Source organism: Boleophthalmus pectinirostris, unplaced genomic scaffold (genome assembly GCF_026225935.1).
Source record: "Boleophthalmus pectinirostris isolate CB_2022bp ecotype Guang Dong unplaced genomic scaffold, ASM2622593v1 HiC_scaffold_11, whole genome shotgun sequence".
Classification (NCBI taxonomy): domain Eukaryota; kingdom Metazoa; phylum Chordata; class Actinopteri; order Gobiiformes; family Gobiidae; genus Boleophthalmus; species Boleophthalmus pectinirostris.
Genome location: NW_026570994.1, coordinates 13,717,158 through 13,736,264, shown reverse-complemented (window position 1 = coordinate 13,736,264; position 19,107 = coordinate 13,717,158).

The following is a 19,107-nucleotide window of genomic DNA, read 5'->3' as shown; positions in this document are numbered from 1 at the left end:
ATCAGCACATCCTGTTTACTCCTGTCCAGCTCCTGCCTCTCTCATTTACACTGTACGTCCGTCACATCAACACCACAGCACCACTACTCTGCACAAAGAAAAACAAATGTGCCCAAACCAAAACACTATAAACATCACTGAACGAGGACCGGGGAACTGTGTCAAATGTGAATGTATAATTTGAAGGTAGCAAAGACGAAAAAAAAATGCATCAAAAACAGCGCAGCTTCCAGGCAAATTTGTTCCAAACAAGCTAAGAAATGCCTAAGAAATGTGCTTAAGAAAGAGGCAGTTAACCACTCAAAATGGCCAAGCATATGGAGTCTTTTAATCACCAAGGCTGGCTGTCAATAAAAATCACCCATATTTAGAAACAAAATAAAAAAAATGATAACAAGAAGATAGCTTAGTTTTGCATGTCATTTTTGAATTGCATTTGCATTTCAATATCAGTTATAATATTGTTCAAACTTTTTAAGCTACTTTGACATCTTAACTGTGGTGTTTGTTTAAGGGTTTAAGGTTTGTGCTCATCTTTAACACGCAAACGGCAAATTCACCTCTAAAAACAAATCTTTCTAAAAACTCCAGCTAGAGTGGAGATTCTGGAAAACTACGGTTCCGCGTTTGCTTATAAAGTGAGATAAATGGAGCTTTAGGAGCTGACGAGCCAAAACTGCAATAAATGTTTACCTTTTGCTACGATGATGATCGTGGAGCATTCAGAGAAGCAGTCACATTTGTTCTGGTGCAAACGTTTTTCATGCTGATGAATCATATCCATGACCAGAGACAAATGGGCTCGGAGGTCAGCGATTTTACCACTTCTAACATAACCTAAACTATTAACATAACCCTGCTCAGTTGTGCACGTTTTTCAAGTTATTTGTGAGTAATACTTTCAACTGTAATGAAATAAATGCTACAGGTTTGAATCTAAGGTGCTGTCCATAGGCTTAGGCGTAGTTATGATGGCACTCGATGGCGTATTTATGCAGGTTGATGTAAACTAAAATTAATGTTACTTTGGAAAACGGGAATGAGGGGAATATTCATTTCTCAACACACTTGGCCATGTGTAAATGTATCCTACGTTGAATGAATGAAGTATTTGGCCTTGTTGTCCTATGATGAAAATGTATAGGGAAAAATCTCTAATATAGTGAAAAAGAAAGTACATATTTGCTTGTGGTAACTACAAATTTCTTAAAAAAGGCATTGTGGGTAGGGATGATATGAAATGGGGTGACTGTAGCTCAGTTGGCATGTTTTAACACTGATCTGAAAGTGGCTGGATCCAGGTTGGCAGTGTGATTCCAGCTCCTAGGGCAACCTAAAACTAAGTTAGTCTAAGTTAGTGCTTCCCAAAGTAGAGTTTTGGGCCTGCATTAAAACCAACTTTATATTTCTGCTGGTAGAGCGTATGTCCACTGATCCAAAGTTGATGGCTCAAATGAATGCTGTCATTGTGTCTTTGGGCAAGACACAAGACTAACCCCAGTGTCTATGTACACTGATGTATGAATGAGTGTTTGTGTGAGTGGTTCCTTGATGAAAAGCCTTGTAAAGTCTTCGAGTTGGAAAAGTGCTATATAAAAAATGTTTTTAAAAAGTTTGGTGAATGCAATTAAATATTAAAACGTAGAGGTCCAGTGTTAGAATGATCAGTATTGTGTTTGAAGGTTCAATTCCCTGAGTTACTGGCTGAAGCCCTCCCTGTTACACGCGTTCTTTTTTAGGCGCCGCTCCTTCCACTTTCCAAATATATTACGCGAACAGCACTTCTCCCAAAAATGTATCCGCCCAGAGATTATAGGAATTACTGAAGGAGAGCCAGGAAGAGGAAATATGTCAGGTGTTGATGTATAATGTAAAAGCACACACATAAAATCAATTCACACAGAAATCCAGTGCTGCAAAGAGGAAGGGCTGCTCAAAACAGACATTTTCTTCTCTGCTTTTTTTTACGGCGAGACCAATTTTTCAGCCCTGGGTTTGTGAAATATCAACAATGGAGACCTTTGAGAGGTAATCAGGCCTGGATATCTGGAGAGGGGAAAAAAAATAAAAATCAGCTCCCACAAGCGCCATGGCGATATCGAGCACAGCGGGCAGCGGTGTGTGCTTTTGTTGGCCTCTGCTTCACCGTAAACAGCTTAAGTCCAGTATTTTCCGACCAAATCCTGTATTAATTTTTCCAAAGTACAAATAGATACATAGATCTCTCTGGCATGGTAAATGCAATCGCTATTAATACGTTGCACTGATGTCACCCTGGGGCTGGTCTACATGTGGAATCTTCATCGGTTACCATGGTGACACAATGCACACAATAACAAATAGAGCCAAAATTTTTATTTATTAATTTATTTTTTATTATGGAAAAATATAGGCTTATGTCTGAAACTCAAGATTTGTATTTATTTATTTATTTATTTATTTATTTTTTTTTTTAATTTTATTTTTATTTATATTATTATTATTATATCTTTTTATTTTTATTTTGTTTTTGTTTTGGGTTTTGTTTGTAATTTTTACAGTCTTTTCAAATTTCAAACCAGGTCTAAACCAGGTCTAAAGTACGTCTAAACCAGATCTAAACCAAAGCACTGCTAAATAAGGTCTAAACCAGGTCTACACCAGATCTAAACCAGGTCTAAAGCAGGGATAAAGCAGGTCTAAACCAGGTCTAAACCAAAGCACTGCTAAATCAGGTCTAAGCCAGTTCTAAACAAGGTCTAAACCAAATAAATAAATAAATAAATAAGTAACACATTTTCAGGAGTCTGTGGTCAAACTGTAATTTTATGTGTAAGAGACTTTTAGTTTAGCAGCATAAATCAGCTCACATGTTGTAGTTCCAGCTAAACCAGCTCTTTCCGGTCAGATTGTGTTAAAATAAAGCTCAGAGTCCAAAGTCTAACTTGAGTAACAGAGCTTCAGACAGAGCAGTGCCTACAGTTACCATCACAGCCCCAGTTCATGTTGATGACTTCAGCAGCCAAGTATCAACAGGCATTAAGGGTGTTTTCGGCCAAGGTTCATTCAAAGCAGGTGAACCAAGCAAAGACCTTTACAGTAAAAACTATAAGTATCATTTAGCCAAAACATTATGACCACTGACAGGTCAAGATGCCAACTTCAACTTGCGAAGTATATAGACATTTCTATCTATCCAACCCAAACTGCACAAGACTACAACTGCACAGGTTCATGCAAAAAAATAAAAAGAAGATTTATGCAGAAGCACAAGGGAGCAATACATTTATGTAAAGGCATACTAATCTTGTGAATCATGAGTAATAGTCGCCTAAGGAAATTCTCGGTCAACTAAAGACATGTCTTGTAAAGAAATTAGAATCATTTGGAATAATTCCATCTCCAGAATTGCCAGTCTCTGCTGAACAAAAGGAAAACAGTAGCTGTTAACTTAAAAACTACCACTACAAGCTTTGGAAATGTAGATTGCCTAATAAACCAGGATTACTCAAACATGTGTGAATGAAACAAAACACAACTCCAGGTATGTTTGGTGAAGAAACAACATTATAAAATGGCTCAAATCTCATGCCATATAACACCTTTAGAGTTTAAACACAACAACTGGGTCAATCTATTCCAGCAGTATATTTCATTTACTATTTAAACATTCCAAAGATTATTTTTCATCCACACTGTAAAATTCACATCCTCTCTAATATATAACTCGTGTGGGCAGCCGTTGCCTCATGCTATCATTAATCAATAGAGATTCATGAACGTACACTTTGAGCTCGAGTGCCCGAATCGATAAAAGCATGTTGGAGAAGAAAATACATATAATTTACCCTCACATTCCTGTAGTAAATTCAGTCTGTATTCATAATAATGGTAAAGATTTGCTTGTGCTTACTACTTAAATCTGTACCACTGGACCCATACTATGAACACATACTTATTTCTTTGGGGTACTACGAAGGATCCTGCACTATGAAGGAGATTGAGTTTGGGGAATGCTCTGACCAATCTGCAACATTTCCTGCCCTTGTAACATATCAATAAAGTACAAAATAGACTTCAGCCCCATTTGAAACCGTATTTTTTTCCCACAATTTGAGCTCCCCACATGCACCAATATACACTGAATCATTCAATCTCTGTCAAACACGTAACCAACAGTGAAGCGCTTCGTCAAAGTAACAGCAGAAGTGCTCAGCTGTGAACGGGACCATCTCTCTCAATTTCCCTTTCATATATAAACTTTCCCAAGCGTGAATTTCCGACGCTAGCATGTAGCACTAGCCTTATTAGGTACGAGTGCAGAGACTTTATCATCCTGGGCCTACAGAGCCTGAGATTTGTTCAGATAAACTTTGGTTGTAGTGATGGTAAAAGAAAAAAAAAAAGTACTTTTTTGGGGGGGTGAAGACTTTTCGCAGCTCATTCAAGCAGCTTCTTCAGTTCTAGACAGATTGCTGGTGGATTCATCAGCCAGTTTCACTTCATAGAAACAATCTGACCTCGCAGCATTAGAATTTGTTTGCTCGAGGGTTGGTGGGTACTTTTTTATTTAACCAATCGCTGCTATTTAGTTGTGACGTTTGTTCCAGCTTTAAATCCTCGATCTCGGGAATCTTTGCCAACACAGAATGTATGGCTCTTCGCTGATTGGCTGGTGCCTGAAATCACACTTCTGGGGTTTTTGTGAACTGTCTAGTGTATTCCGATTCCTGACCTACTCTCTGGAGAGAAATTAAATTGAGCAGAGGCACTAGGTGGACACTGCTCAAAGCTTCAAATGCTCTGTTCCACCTTGTGATGTCATGAAGCAGATGTTTACTAGTTAACAGCTACATTGTACATTTTCTTGAGTAGCGATTGGAAATTCTAGGGCTGAAATTATCTAAATGATTTTAATGGAGGTGTATGGAGTTTGAAAACATAGTGGCGCGCTTCCTGTATTACCACATGACATCACAAGGTGGAACAGAGTGTTTTCTGTTTTAGAGATGAACTCTAAAGATATAGTTTGTGCGTTAAACTTGTGTAAATGAAATAAAACACAATTCCAGGTATGTTTGTGATCAGAAAACAACATTATAACAAAGATCAGAAAATAGTATAATATGGGCACTTTAAAATAAACTAAAAAAATAACAATAAAAAAAAGGCTCAACTTCCACATCCACTAGATCCCACTGACTGCTGTATCTGCTGTGTGTGTGTGTGTGTGTGTGTGTGCGTGTGTGTCCCGGTGTTGCCCTCTGTGCTGTGACCCTCTGTCTCACCTGCTTTGCCTCCTGGTTGTGACAGACGTCGGGTGACACGCTGATTCATCCTGATGCCCCGCCACCTCCAGTGTCCTCTAACAGCGCGGACAAACTTCCTCTAAGACCCCTGCTCAAAGTGACTTTTGTGTTGTGAGCCCAGACACTGCAGAGAGGAGCTTTGTATTCGCTCAGAGCCGAGGAGGACACAGGGAATGGTTAAACACGCAAGATCGATGACCTTTAGGACAGGAAATACTCATTTGTTAATGTGTGTTTTTGTTTTTTTTTGTTTTTGTTTTTTAGATTAGCAAGAGCTGAGACAATCAAGTACTGGCTCAATTCCAAAGTTTGCTCTTACAGACAAATATTTGCTATACTAAAGATACTACTAGTGCTATGACGACTACTACTACAATTACGACGATTACTGCAACTATGATTACTACTACTACTACTACTACAAATACTATTATGACTACTATGACTACCATGACTACCAATACTACCATTATCAACAACATTACTAACACTTCTACCATTAACATTATTAACATTAATACAACTACTACTACAGCTACAAATACTACAACTACCAATATTACTAACACTTCTAGCATTACCATTACTAACATTACTACTACAACTACTACAACAACAACCGTTACTACTACAACTACTACTACTGCTACAACTACTACTGCTACTACTGCTGCTGCTGCTGCTACTGTTACTACTACTACTACTACCAATATTACTAACACTTCTAGCATTACCATTACTAACATTACTACTACAACTAGTTCTACTACAACAACTACAACAACAACCATTACTACTACAACTACTACTACTGCTACAACTACTACTGCTACTACTGCTGCTGCTGCTGCTGCTACTGTTACTACTACTACTACTACCAATATTACTAACACTTCTTCCATTAACGTTACTAACGTTACTACTACTACTACAGCTACAAATGCTACACCTACAACAACCACTACTACTACTATTAATACAACTACTACAACTAATTCTACTACAACTACAAATACTACAACAACAACTACTACAACTACTACTGCTATTACTACAACTACTACACTTACTACTACTTCAACAAGAACCACTACTACTACTACAAGTGCTACTACAACTACTTCTGCTACAACTACAACAACTACTACAGCTATTACTACAACTACTACTGCTATTACTACAACTACTACAATTACTACTACTTCAACAAGAACCACTACTGCTACTACTACAAGTGCTACTACAGCTACTACTACTACAACTACTACTATTACTATTACTACAACTACAACAACAACTACTACTACTACTACTACTATTACTACAACTACTACAACTGCTACTACTTCCACTACAACCACCAACCATTACTAAAACTACTATCAATACTACAACCACTACTTCTCCTACATTACTACTACCACTACTACTACCACCACTACCACTCCTACTCCACCATTACTAGAAACATGCAAAAAACAACAACAACAACAACAAAAAAAGCATGTTTTTGTATCTGTAGGGCAGAGTTATCTACACGATGTGACTGCCTGATAATCCTTCATTTGAAGCCTTGTCTCCCACCCGTCAATCTAAAGCCATATCTTTTGGCAATGCCCCTTTAAAAACAACCTTTTGTGACAGCGTTTAGAACATGTTTTGTTTTCTTTAAAAATACAACACCGATGCATATCTCGAGCTGGGAAAGGAAAAATTCACTTCTTATCACCGTGGCGACAACAGATGATAAGAGAGTCCAGATCAAGTGAAGATTAACAATAACGCTGACCCAAAACACTACAGGCCCCGAGTAACCTTTGTGAAAAATGTTGAGTTCTGACACTATAGATTAATAGCAAACACAGTACAATGGACTGTTTAAAGGCCTTTCATAAAACAGACGGCTATAGATTCTTTCAAAAGGAGACTGCCTGGTTTCATAAGAAAGAAAGAACAGTAATTTACAGAGGAGATGAGCGGGTTATAAAAGACACTCAAGGGCACTCGTGTATCTAAATGTAAAGAATAGACAGATAGAAAAGTTTATGATAAGGTGTTTTTTGGTAAGGATAATGGAAGAAAATAACAATAATAATAATAATAAAGTGTATTATGGGGCTGTACCAGATTTTTATTCATACAGCCCCTCGTATATGGCCTAGATATACTTGTACATACACATTTATATAATTCTGCCTTATGTCTCTTGTATGTATCTTGAATGTATTATTACCATTTATATTGTTGTTTCTTGTTATTATATTATTGTGATTTGTGTGCTACTTTGTGCACATAATTTCCCTTGTGGATCGATCAAGTTTCTCAAGTCCAAGTCTAAAAAAACAGAACTAGATCAAAGGTTTGCAGTGGTCCAAAGTTATTCCTCACTTACGTTATGCATTCTGGACATTGTAATTATTCACCACAATGAGTTTCCAAGGACTTTTCACAACTTTTAGAGATCCAAGAGTTTTGCAGTCATGGTAAAGCTAACACAACAATAATGCGCAATTCGTGATTATGGGATTTATTTTGACTACTTTTGGCTGCTTATACAATATATCTGTACAAATTTTGAACACATGCATGGGAAAAAATCTTGTACCGGGCCTTTAATAGTTTTGTTTTTTGTTTTTTTCAGTGTGGATTTGGATGTGTTGAAAGATATGCAGAAAATGATCTCGTCATATGTACATTTCAATATTTAAATATTGAAATGTATTGAAATTGGTTCTTGCATAGAGGGAACAAGAATGTACACCTGGAAATTCATGTTTCAACTTTATATCTATATTGTAATCGACTGCCAGGGTCTTGACGAGACATCCATACTATTCTATATTCTGAATCTTGCATGGCCTTGTACATTTTTGTATGGCAATGAACCAGCATTCCCCATAGAAATTCCAATTGATTATTCTTCCTTGTTCCTACACATCCAAGCCTTTTTCATGTCATCTCCCCTCCCTCCTCTTCCTCCCTTCTTCTCTCATATGCACAGACACATTTGATATATCTGCCCCCGGGGGCAAGTCTCGGAACAGCGCCCACCCCAGACTCAAAGACATGGCAGCCGATGAATCAGAAGCTGCAGTCACCTTCAGATCCGTGGAGTGAGCAGTTATTAGTCCTCTCCAGACATTATCTCTACATGTGCAAACAGTGAGGCTATGGGAGGAGGGAGGGGGGGGGCAAGGATCGAGCACGTGACGACTGGTGATAGGACTTCAGTAGGAAAATAATGTTGATTTAGTCCCGCTTTCATGGATAAAAATACCGTGGCTTTGACAAAACTTTACAAAGACGAGTGCATCTGGAGCTGTATCCTGTCTAACAGCTTCCGGCTCCTTCGACTCTGCTTCGAATTGACTTTATACTGAGAAATTGTCACGACCTCGCTGTGTAACTGCTGCTGTGAGCCTCGTCATTTTGGTCTTAAAATGTTAGTATTAACCTGCTCTACGTGAACCCTTTTTATTTTCCTATATTTCACGTAAATAAATTGCTATTCCTTATATAGAACTCAGCTCGAAATTTGGCCATATAACCGTGAGCATCGTGAGCTTTGGAGATATCGACAGACTAATAATAAAAAGTTGTTCAAACTTGAAACAAAACACAACTCCAGGCATGTTTATGATGAGGTAACAACGTGCTCACAAGAGTCAATTGGGTGTAATGTAGGACTTAAAGGTGCATTGTGTAACTTTCCGGGTGGAGATGTTCTTGCTTTGCCTGGAATTTGTTAACAGTATGATGATCAGGTTAAACTTATCTATTTCCATGGAGACAAGCACCATACCACATCCATATTTTTCAAGGTATTGCAGGTTTTATGGCAAAAACACCAATAATTACACAATAAGAAAATGTAATGCCATATTGTGGTAGATTCCCAAGAAAGCAATCTCTCTAGCACAGGGGCCTCTAACCTTTTTACTCTAGTGAGCTACCTTTACAAAACGAAAATACCAGAGAGCTACCAATTTCACAAAGTTGAAAAGAAACTGAGTAAATATAAGAGCCCCGGCAAGCCTTAGACGGGGACAGGTAGATGCTCATAAATCATAAACCATTATCCATTTATGGGTGTACGAAGTTAGGTATCAAAAGAATACATTTACAGTGGTAATAGGGCTGTCTCAATAACCGCAAAAATGAATCACCGCGATACTAAAAAGCCCACTGCGGTGCATGTTGGGCCACCGCACATGACCAACATGACCTGACTCAGAGTCCTGCACGGGTCCACTGTTAGAGACCTGCCGCCTCTCGGACCCGTTAACATTTCAGCTATTACCGCTCATGCCCGTGATAACTCAGGACTAACGATACACCCGCGTAGACCGTCGGGTGACCGCAGGCGAAAGTACTGCAGAGCTCCGCGCCACACGAAGGTAAACACAGCCATCACCCAATCGAGCTTTGCGGACACCCTGCTCCGTGTGCTCTCTTAAGTCCGTGGGTACCCGACCTGGTGCAGGACTCTGACCCGAGCTGCCACAGTGAGACCTGGAGAGATGCGGCAGCACCTGTTCTAAAGCCAAACGTAACTTCTCCCACGCTACACACACTATATCCATGCGAAAACCAAGGCACATGTGCATCTGCGTAGTTTTCAGTGCCGCAGGAAATATTGTAACTCCAGGGGTTGGGGGGTGGGGTTGGGGCTGTTGAGCTGCTATACTGCAGGTGGTAATACATTATTTTTTACTTACTATGCACAATACACGGAATTCAGAAATGACTAGGCGATCTACTTTGGAGGTGGAGAGCTACTGGGAGCTCCTGAGCTACAGGTTGGAGACGCTTGCATAGTTACATAGTGCACCTTTAAGTTAATGTGACATAAACAGGGCAATAAGAAGCACCACAAAACTTGGATCCTGCCCTCTGCTCGTCAAAGCCTGCATCTTTGGCCCTATCTCGCAATACTATAATCTGTAAGTACACACAACAACAATGACGCACTTTGTCCTTGGCATGCCTGAATAAAATACTACCAATTACTGGAAGGGCATCTGGCATTCTACTTGGGTGGTGATTGATGGACAAACATGGTTTCCTGGATAGAAGAAAGCTGTGTATGTGATGTGAAAAGATAGCTATTTTGAGTTTTGAAATAACACAACGAAATCTAGGCTATCTTTTATTGACTGTCATGTTTTTCCTGGCTATTCACTGCGGTACACACAAAGGTCAGCTAACACAGACGCTGGTATGAATTTGACATGTTTTTGTGTATTTTAAATCAGAACACTGCTGTATTATTCTCTAGTGAGTTCTGATGCAATGCGCTCATATCCCCAACACAACCCTTGGGCGAGATGAGACAGTTTGTGGATCCAATCGCTCTGAGGCCTCAATGTGTCAAGGCAATGGAATAAAGTCCTTTGTGAGTTGGAAAATACAACCGCAATCACATGCACAACTTTATTTTTCCCTATTCTAACCATGGGATAAAGTTACTAAAATATAAATAATACAAAGGCCCATATTATGCTATTTTCTGATCGATGTTATAATGCGCTTTACCCTGCATATTTAGGTCTTCTCTCAAATGGGAAACACTCTGTTCCACCTTGTGATATGGCAATACAGGAAGTGATCCACTGTGTTTTTAAACTCCATACATTATGGTTGCGTGTAATGCGCCGGAACATTACATACATCACGACCAAAAAGCAGAGATTGGTTAATTTTATTTTATTTTTTTTAAGTATCCACCTACCGTCGTCAAGTGAACGAATCCTAATGCTGCGAGGTCAGACGGTCTCTAACAAGTGAAACCGTCTGGTGAATCAGGCTAGTAGACCCCAGGGTCATGAATATATATTCAAGGTCTTATCATCTGTCTAGCTATCTGTTCAGTTTTTTTAAGTCAGGAAAATGTTCACACTATAATGTTGTTTCTTCATCACAAACATACCTGGAGTTGTGTTTTGTTTCATTCACACATGTTTAACTCACAAATCCTGCAGATTTAGACTATTTGAAAACACTTCATCTTGTGATTTCATTTAGTAATACAAGACGTGCTCCACTGTGTTTTTAAACTCCAAACATTATCGCGAGAATAATTTGGATAACTTCAGTGCTGGAATTGACAATCTCTGCTGAAACTGTTGAAACTTGAAAACTATTGCTTCATGACATCACAAGGTGGAACAGAGTATTTCGAGCTTTAGAGATCACTCAAACGTGTGAATGAAATAAAACACAACTCCAGGTATGTTTTTGATGAGGTAAAAACATTCTAACAAGGCTTAAAGCTCATGCAAATTAATTCCGCATAATATAGGACCTTTAAAACATCTACAGTGAAATATGTGATAGATGTAATGTCACACTGTGGAACATACCAGACAAGCATCTCCATGGAGACAAGCAGGAGCCATACCCTCACAAAAACTGACAAAGTACATCTCTAATAAAAATGGCTGTAATGTGAAATTGAACAAGATAGTCGCCATTTCCATCCAAGATACAATGTGAAATAAAACCACAAACCTATCAACAAATTATGTATAAAGTGTGACATGGGACCTTTAAATAAGTTGAACAGCTATTTCTAATTAATGAACTGTGTTGACCAAATCGCTCCAGAAACAAAATCGATACCAGATGCCCCTGTAATGAATTTGCGTAGAGTTTGTAGCAACAAATTAACAAGTTGTCTTAAAGTGCGTGTTGATGTGAAAGCAATGACTTGATCTGAACTGCCCTTATTGTAAGAGACAGGGAAAGCTGCTGTTACGATCTCCTCTAATTTAGCCTAAGCTATTCTAATCCGATTCACTCTTTGTCAGATGTAAGGTTGTCCCAAGAGCCGGTACCAACTCTGCCACCAGGGGAGGAGACAGATCCAGGCTCCCTCACAACTGTGTCACCTCCTTTTACCTCAAAGGCCTCAGCTGTGGAGTTCACGTGGCTAAATAAAACTTGGATTGATGGTGTTTTCAAGCTGAGATGAAACTAATTCTGCCCAGACACGGAGGAGAGAAGAGCCAGTGCAGTTTCTGTGCCAACTCCGAGCTTCATTTCAAAGATTACTGCATCAACATAAAATCACTGCACTGCTTCCAGGAGGCCACCGAGAAGCAGAACTAAGCACAACAAGAATGCAAGGCCGGAGGGACATCGTGTGTACTGCTAATATAGGGTTTTAGAAGAAAATAAGGGCACTAGTCTAGTGTAGTCTTCAGGATTGGCTTATTCTGGGTCAAAGGTAGACTGTGTAACTTCTTTCTAAGGTTTCTACAGAGGTAATGGCAACTGCCTGTCTTCATAAGATGTAATTGCCTTGCCTGAACAGTGTGGAATGCAACTTTAACCTGAAGCTGAGTTTATATGATGACGGTCTGAACAGAAGACGCAAAAGTGGCGTCGCGTCTTCACTTTTTATTCTGAGTTTAAGATGAGCATTTTCGGGAGGAAATCTGTGTGCACATGGTGACGCAAAAGTGTCTGGAATTCGATTCGTGTATGCATGCCAGATTTGTGTGCGTTTCTGTGTATGTATGTGACGTAAACGTGTACGTGACGTGAGCAGATCTGACCAGAATTTATCATCTTGAGCAGTGCAGACAGATTCAACTTTTCCACACTGGAGGGTGGTTTCAGATTTTTGCGTTTTTAAGCCCCAAAAATGCCATCACCGTCTAAACAAAAAGCACTTCCGATAACATTTTTTGTAGTCCTCAATGGAGATAAACTGTGATGCCAGGTTAGATCTGTGGAGAGGTGGACCCTGTTCACTGCAATAACATCTCCATGAAGAAAAGCATTTGACCGACCCTACATCAGAAAATTTACACCTAATGCACCTAAACCAAGGGCTTGTGTGTTAAACGTGTGTGAATAAAACAAAACTCCATGTATGTTGTTTGTGATGAGGAACCAACATAATAACGCAGCTCATAAAATAATATAATATGAGCCCTTTAAACAAAACCTGGACTCATGCCATCCCCGTTGTGCCCATTGAGGAGTAGAGCTTAAAGGCGTTAATGTGTTCTCTCAGATTTAATGGTGTCTATGGCTCCAACAGAGAGACACAAATCTGGTAGGGCCCATCATCTGCTGCTCCCATCTGTCCACCCTATGACATAACACAGTATATGACTCCGTGCATACGCCTATGTACACCACCATATGCGTACAGGAGACCCGCGCGGACAATGTACGGGAGGGCTGTCTGAATGCCTCACTTGCCAGACGTATCAGATATATAATTCAGGATTTTACGTAACGTGGCCTGACCTAGTTTATGGAGAGAGTGAAGGCTTTAAATCTCTGTTACAGTCAAGAGCAGGAAAGGGCACAGAGGTAGACGGATCAGGATTATGTCAAAAGAAGTGACTAAGCAGAATCGCGGACATAAACAGCATTAGTGTGAGAGCGTAAAGGTCCTATATTACGCAAAACTGACTCTTATGAGCTTTGAGCAATGTTATAATGGTGATAACTCCTCAAAAACATACCTGGAGTTGTTTTGTTTCGTTCACGTGTTTGAGTAATCCTTTATTATTAGTCTGTTTATCTCCAAAGCTCAAGATGATGTTATGAAGTGGTAGTTTTCAAGTTAGCAGCTCATTTAACTTTTGGTGAAGGTGTATGGAATTTAAAAACAGAATGAAGCACTTTCTGTAATACTGCATGAAATCACAAGATGGAACAGAGTGTTTTTTTGTTTGAGAGAAGAACTCAAAAAGTCTAAATATGCAGGGTTTGTGCAAAGGCAACAGGTATGTTTGTGATGAAGAAACAACATTATAACATGAACATTTCCCTCACACAGAAACCTGAACAGATACAGTAGGCAGACAAATGGTAAGGTCTTGGATTCGCATTGGTACTTTGCAGTGAGATCACGCTGAGGGTGTACCGCTTGTATGTCTATGATGGAATGTTCGGCAGTTGTTATGGAGACACAGCAACATTTCCCTCACACAAAAAGCTGAACAGATACAGTAGGTAGACAAATGGTGAGGTCTTGGATTTATGTTGATACTCTGCAGTGAGATCACGCTGGGGGTGTACTGCATGTATGTCTATGATGGAATGTTCTGCAGTCGTCATGGAGATACAGCACATACATTCGCAACAAATTACATTAGCGTTCATTGTCTTGATTAGGTATTTAGTAGTGATGGGCGAATGGAGCCTCGTGAAACACTGACACCTCAGTCGCAATATTGTCTCAAATGGTTCGACGTGTCTGAGGCCTCGGAGAAACACTGACCTCTAGTGGACAAATTTAACCATTGGCACGCAGGTGTCTCAGCATCGATGAAGTATTGTCAGTGTAAGACAATACTTGTGTGCAGAGCGACACCGTACCGAACAACAATAATAATGGTGATTTAAAATAATATGTAAAGAGCAACATAAATAGCTGCTGTAAGTAAGAAAATAGGTTAACTTGTTAGGTGGAATTAGGTCAAAGTGATCCCAAACCATGGATCACTTTTTTCCACTTGTAGATGCCATCGAAAATGAAACAAATGCCTAAAGTTACCAAAATCACCATTAACGTCACGCAATACTCCTCACTACCCAACATTTTTTAAGAAATATTGGTGTATCTTCTATACTGTAGCAGTTTAGCGCTTGTCAAACCACGGAAGTGCGCTGAACACTCTGAAGCACTCTGAACCAATCGCAGAGTGGAACATTCTCTCAGCCAATGAAACGCTTCGATAAACTGAAGCGATTGACATGCAGAGTGAAGAAGTAGGGGGAGGGACCGACACTTCCACACTTTTGTTTCAGAAAGAACGAGACGTGCTCCGGAGCTCCGTCTCATTTGCCCATCACTGGTATTTAGTTTTCAACAAAAACACTAACAAATCAACTCACCTGATGTCGTTCCAAACTAAATCAGTTCTTTGTGCTTAGTTTGTATTAAAATAAAGATCAGATTAAAGTCTAACTTGAGTAACAAAGCTTCAGACAGAGCAGTGCCCACAGTTAGCCTCAAAGCGCTTGACATTGCATCATTAGTTGCAAGTTTCTTCTGTAGCCACAACTGCTCTGGGATAGACTGGGAGAAGTAAGAAGTAAAGTCACCAGTCTGTCTTTTCCCTTGCTTATACATGTATTCAAAGGCAAGTTGGATGAAGTGTCTTGCCCAAAGGCACAGTAACAGCATGCAGTGGTGGTTGGACTTGGCATCAAACACACATTTTTTCAAGTTAGTCAACGGATACTACGAAATCTGAGCCACTTCACCACAATTCCCCCCCCCAAAAAAAAAAAAATTCCCCATCCCTCGACTGTGCCTTGGCAGAGGTTTAATACAACTCTGTTTTGTGTGTATTTTAACCCAGACACACATTTCTTTGCTGCACTTAAAAACAGCTTTTTCAAAATCATATGAAAAGATATCGATTATTTTAGCCTATTATAGTCTTGTTTGTGCATCAAAGAAAATATTACGTCTTTTTATGTTATTTTTACAGACAATTGCTTTGGAAAGAAAATAGGTGTAAATTGTAACTGACAAAGTTGTACACAGAGAGAAGGCAGTTTGGGACATAATCAGGGAACAATAATGGAATAATGTAGCACTTTGATGGAAACTATTGCTGCTTCAAAGGTTTTCGCCCAGATCAAATCAAATTGGTTTTAGCTCAGTCCGGCGCGAGCTACATCAAAAGCACTTCTCCCCTCACTTAAATAATCACAAAGGCGGCGAAAATGGCTGCCCGAGATTGCTGTTTGAAAGGACGATGTACAGTGTTATGCTCCAGACACATCGCTCTAACAGAAAATTTATAACAGCCAAATGCATTAGATAAATTCAACTTCAATTTCAACAAAGTGGTGGTTTTAAGTGCAGATGGTAGGTATTGATTGGGTTTGGGAGAAAGTGAGTGACTGAAATGCATTATGTAACTATTTGAAGTTGTATGCAGTAACTTTTGATGGGTATATCTCGTTACAGCGACTCATAATAGTTTTGGGTAGGGGTGTAACGATATTCAAGTGTCACGATATGATATCTTCACGGTACGATATTTACTGTGATATCCTGGGAAAGCTCACAATACGGTGGGGAGGCTCATGATTAGGAATGTAACAATATCCAAATCTCTCGGTACGATATTTTCACGATATACATCTCGCGGTCCGATATTTATTGCAGTTTTTTTGTGGAGGCTGACAAAAATGTTAATATGCTACTTTTTCCTCTCAAAATGCGTTGACAAGACTTCATCCAAAGAACTTAAAAGTGCTTAGAACTGTTATTTCTTCTTGTAGTCTACACTGAAATGGAGCAAAGGATCATGGTCTATGTAGTTCCTTCTGTCTTTTTTTTTTTTAGCGAAGCGAAGGCTGCACCATAACTTAATTTAAGCAAAGAGACATGTAATTTAATATTTTGTGATGGTCCACGATATTATTGTGAGAACTTTGACGATATCATGAAATTTGGGTTATTGTTACATCCCTAGTTTTGGGCAATAAAAGGAACAACGAAAACAAAAATAAATAAATAAATACATATATTTGGATGGATTCTGAATATAAGGTCCTATATTACACAAAATGGACTGAGCTTTAAGCCATGTTAGAATGTTGATACCTCACCAAAACATAGTTGTGTTGTGTTTTATTCACAAATGTTTGAGTAATCCTTTATTATTAGTCTGTCCACATCTTCAAAGTTCAGTTCCACCTTGAGATGTCATGTAGTTTTCAAGTTAACGGTTACATTTGACCTTTTCCACAGTTAGAGATGGGCAGTTCCAGGTCTGAAATTATCCAAATGATTCTAGTGAACATGTATGGTGTTTAAAAACACAGTGGAGCACTTCCCATATTACCAAATGACAGTGCTTTCTGTTTGCGAGAAGAAGTCATCCTAAATATGCATGGGCACTCTTATGGTAGGCCTCTTACACTAATTATACTGACTTAGTATTCAATATATAATGACAGATATATATTTTGGTGCTAAATATTTATCTAGGTTACATTTTCTTTGCAAAACTGGGGAGCTTTGTGTAATTTTAGTTGTAATACACAAAGATTTGAGCTCTAGAAGGTCACTCACACGGCCAAGTATTGCTTCATTCTGCTATTTATTTGTTTCAGCTCATGTCTTTTAATGAAACAGTCTATTTAAACATTTTTCATGGGATTATCTTTCTTTTATTTTAATTGTGTCAGTGGCTTAAAATACTTTCAATATTATCATTCATTGCGATATACTCAATATATCTCTCTAGGAAATACATTGTGATTCAAAATGTGTTAGGCCTACTTCCGGCACCATGGGCTCTGGCTCCAATTGACTTTCTATTGAAAAACTATTGCCTCCTCGCTCCTGTAATTTGGAGCCTCAATAAGCTTCGTTTGACTGAAGCTGAACGCTACAGAAGACATCACACTTCCTGTATCCATGTCTTCATACAGTCTATGGTCAAAACTACCTCAGCTGGAGAATTACAGTGTGCCCGGGCTTTTCTGTTAATAGACACATCCTCACGTTGTCATTCAGCTGAACAACGCCTCAGACACATTTCCCTCCTTGTAATTTCACGTGGCTCACCTTATTTAAACTTACTTGGAAATGCACGGCTTTGATTGACAGCTCTTTTGAAGCCCGTACATTCCACCGAAGGCTTGTTTCCACGGCAACATGTACATCACTTTGAGTTTTCCCTCTTTAACATAAATTAACATGCAGCGAACATCAAAAGTAAATTGCTTCTCCATTCAGTAACACGAGGCACAGGAAATAGTGAAATGCTTTGGAATAAATATTGTGATCACCCATGTAGGCGAGGTTATTATGTTATGGACCAATGGAGAGAAGCAAAGGGGAAAAAGCATTCATCCTTGAATATATGAAGATCCAACAATGTTTGGCGTAGCACGGTGTCATATATCACTTTGACATACTGTATAGTGTTTAGAAAAGCATAGAAATCAGCAGTACGCTACAAAGAACAGAATGCCACAGATGACTTGGACTACATAATATTCACTTTTTGTAGTATAGTTATAGTTATTCAAAGGGGTCAGTGTGTAGGTTTGAATGCAAGGACAAGTCACTAATGTATCTGGACGTCACATATACTGCACAAACTCAAATCTAGCCAAGGTAAGATTATACGTAAAATTATGTACCAGTGGAACAAGACATTTTGGCTACATTCAGACTGCAGGGCTTAATGCTCAATTTCGATTTTTTTTTGTATAATCCGATGTTTTGGAGAGGTCGTTCACATTTCCAATTAAATGCGACTTGTATGTGATCTCCAGTCTGAACATTAAACGGTCCAAAAGTGTCCCACATGTGCACTGGAGGACACGACGACGCCAAAAGCAGCAAACGTGCTCTGTGTTTACGGAAGTTGTCCAAACATGGGCGTGAGCATTGAGCACCTGGCGATTTTAAAGTTTCTCTTGTACCGGAGCCAGAACATGAACAACATTTTTGTTTTAAGGAGGAGATTGAGAAGGAGAAGGGCGAGGTTTTTGGCCGTGGTGTTTTGTTGGACAGCGGCAGCGACGTCCGTTGAAAGGAACGCGTGGATGCGCAGACGTAGTCAAGAGTGGTGAGTGGCGATGTGCTTCGCTTCAGTGACACGGAGTTCATTAACAATTTTCGCCTACTTCAGCGCAGAATAGTGACGTTTGTGGCTTGATGATAACGTGTAGGTCAGATGAACGCGCTTTGGCCGTTCACACTGAAGTCACATGTCAAAAGATCAGATATGTATCAGTTTCAGGACCACATATCCAAGTGGCCTGGGTTGCATTTGAAAAAATTGGATCTGTGTAATTCAAACTGTCATTAAAAGAT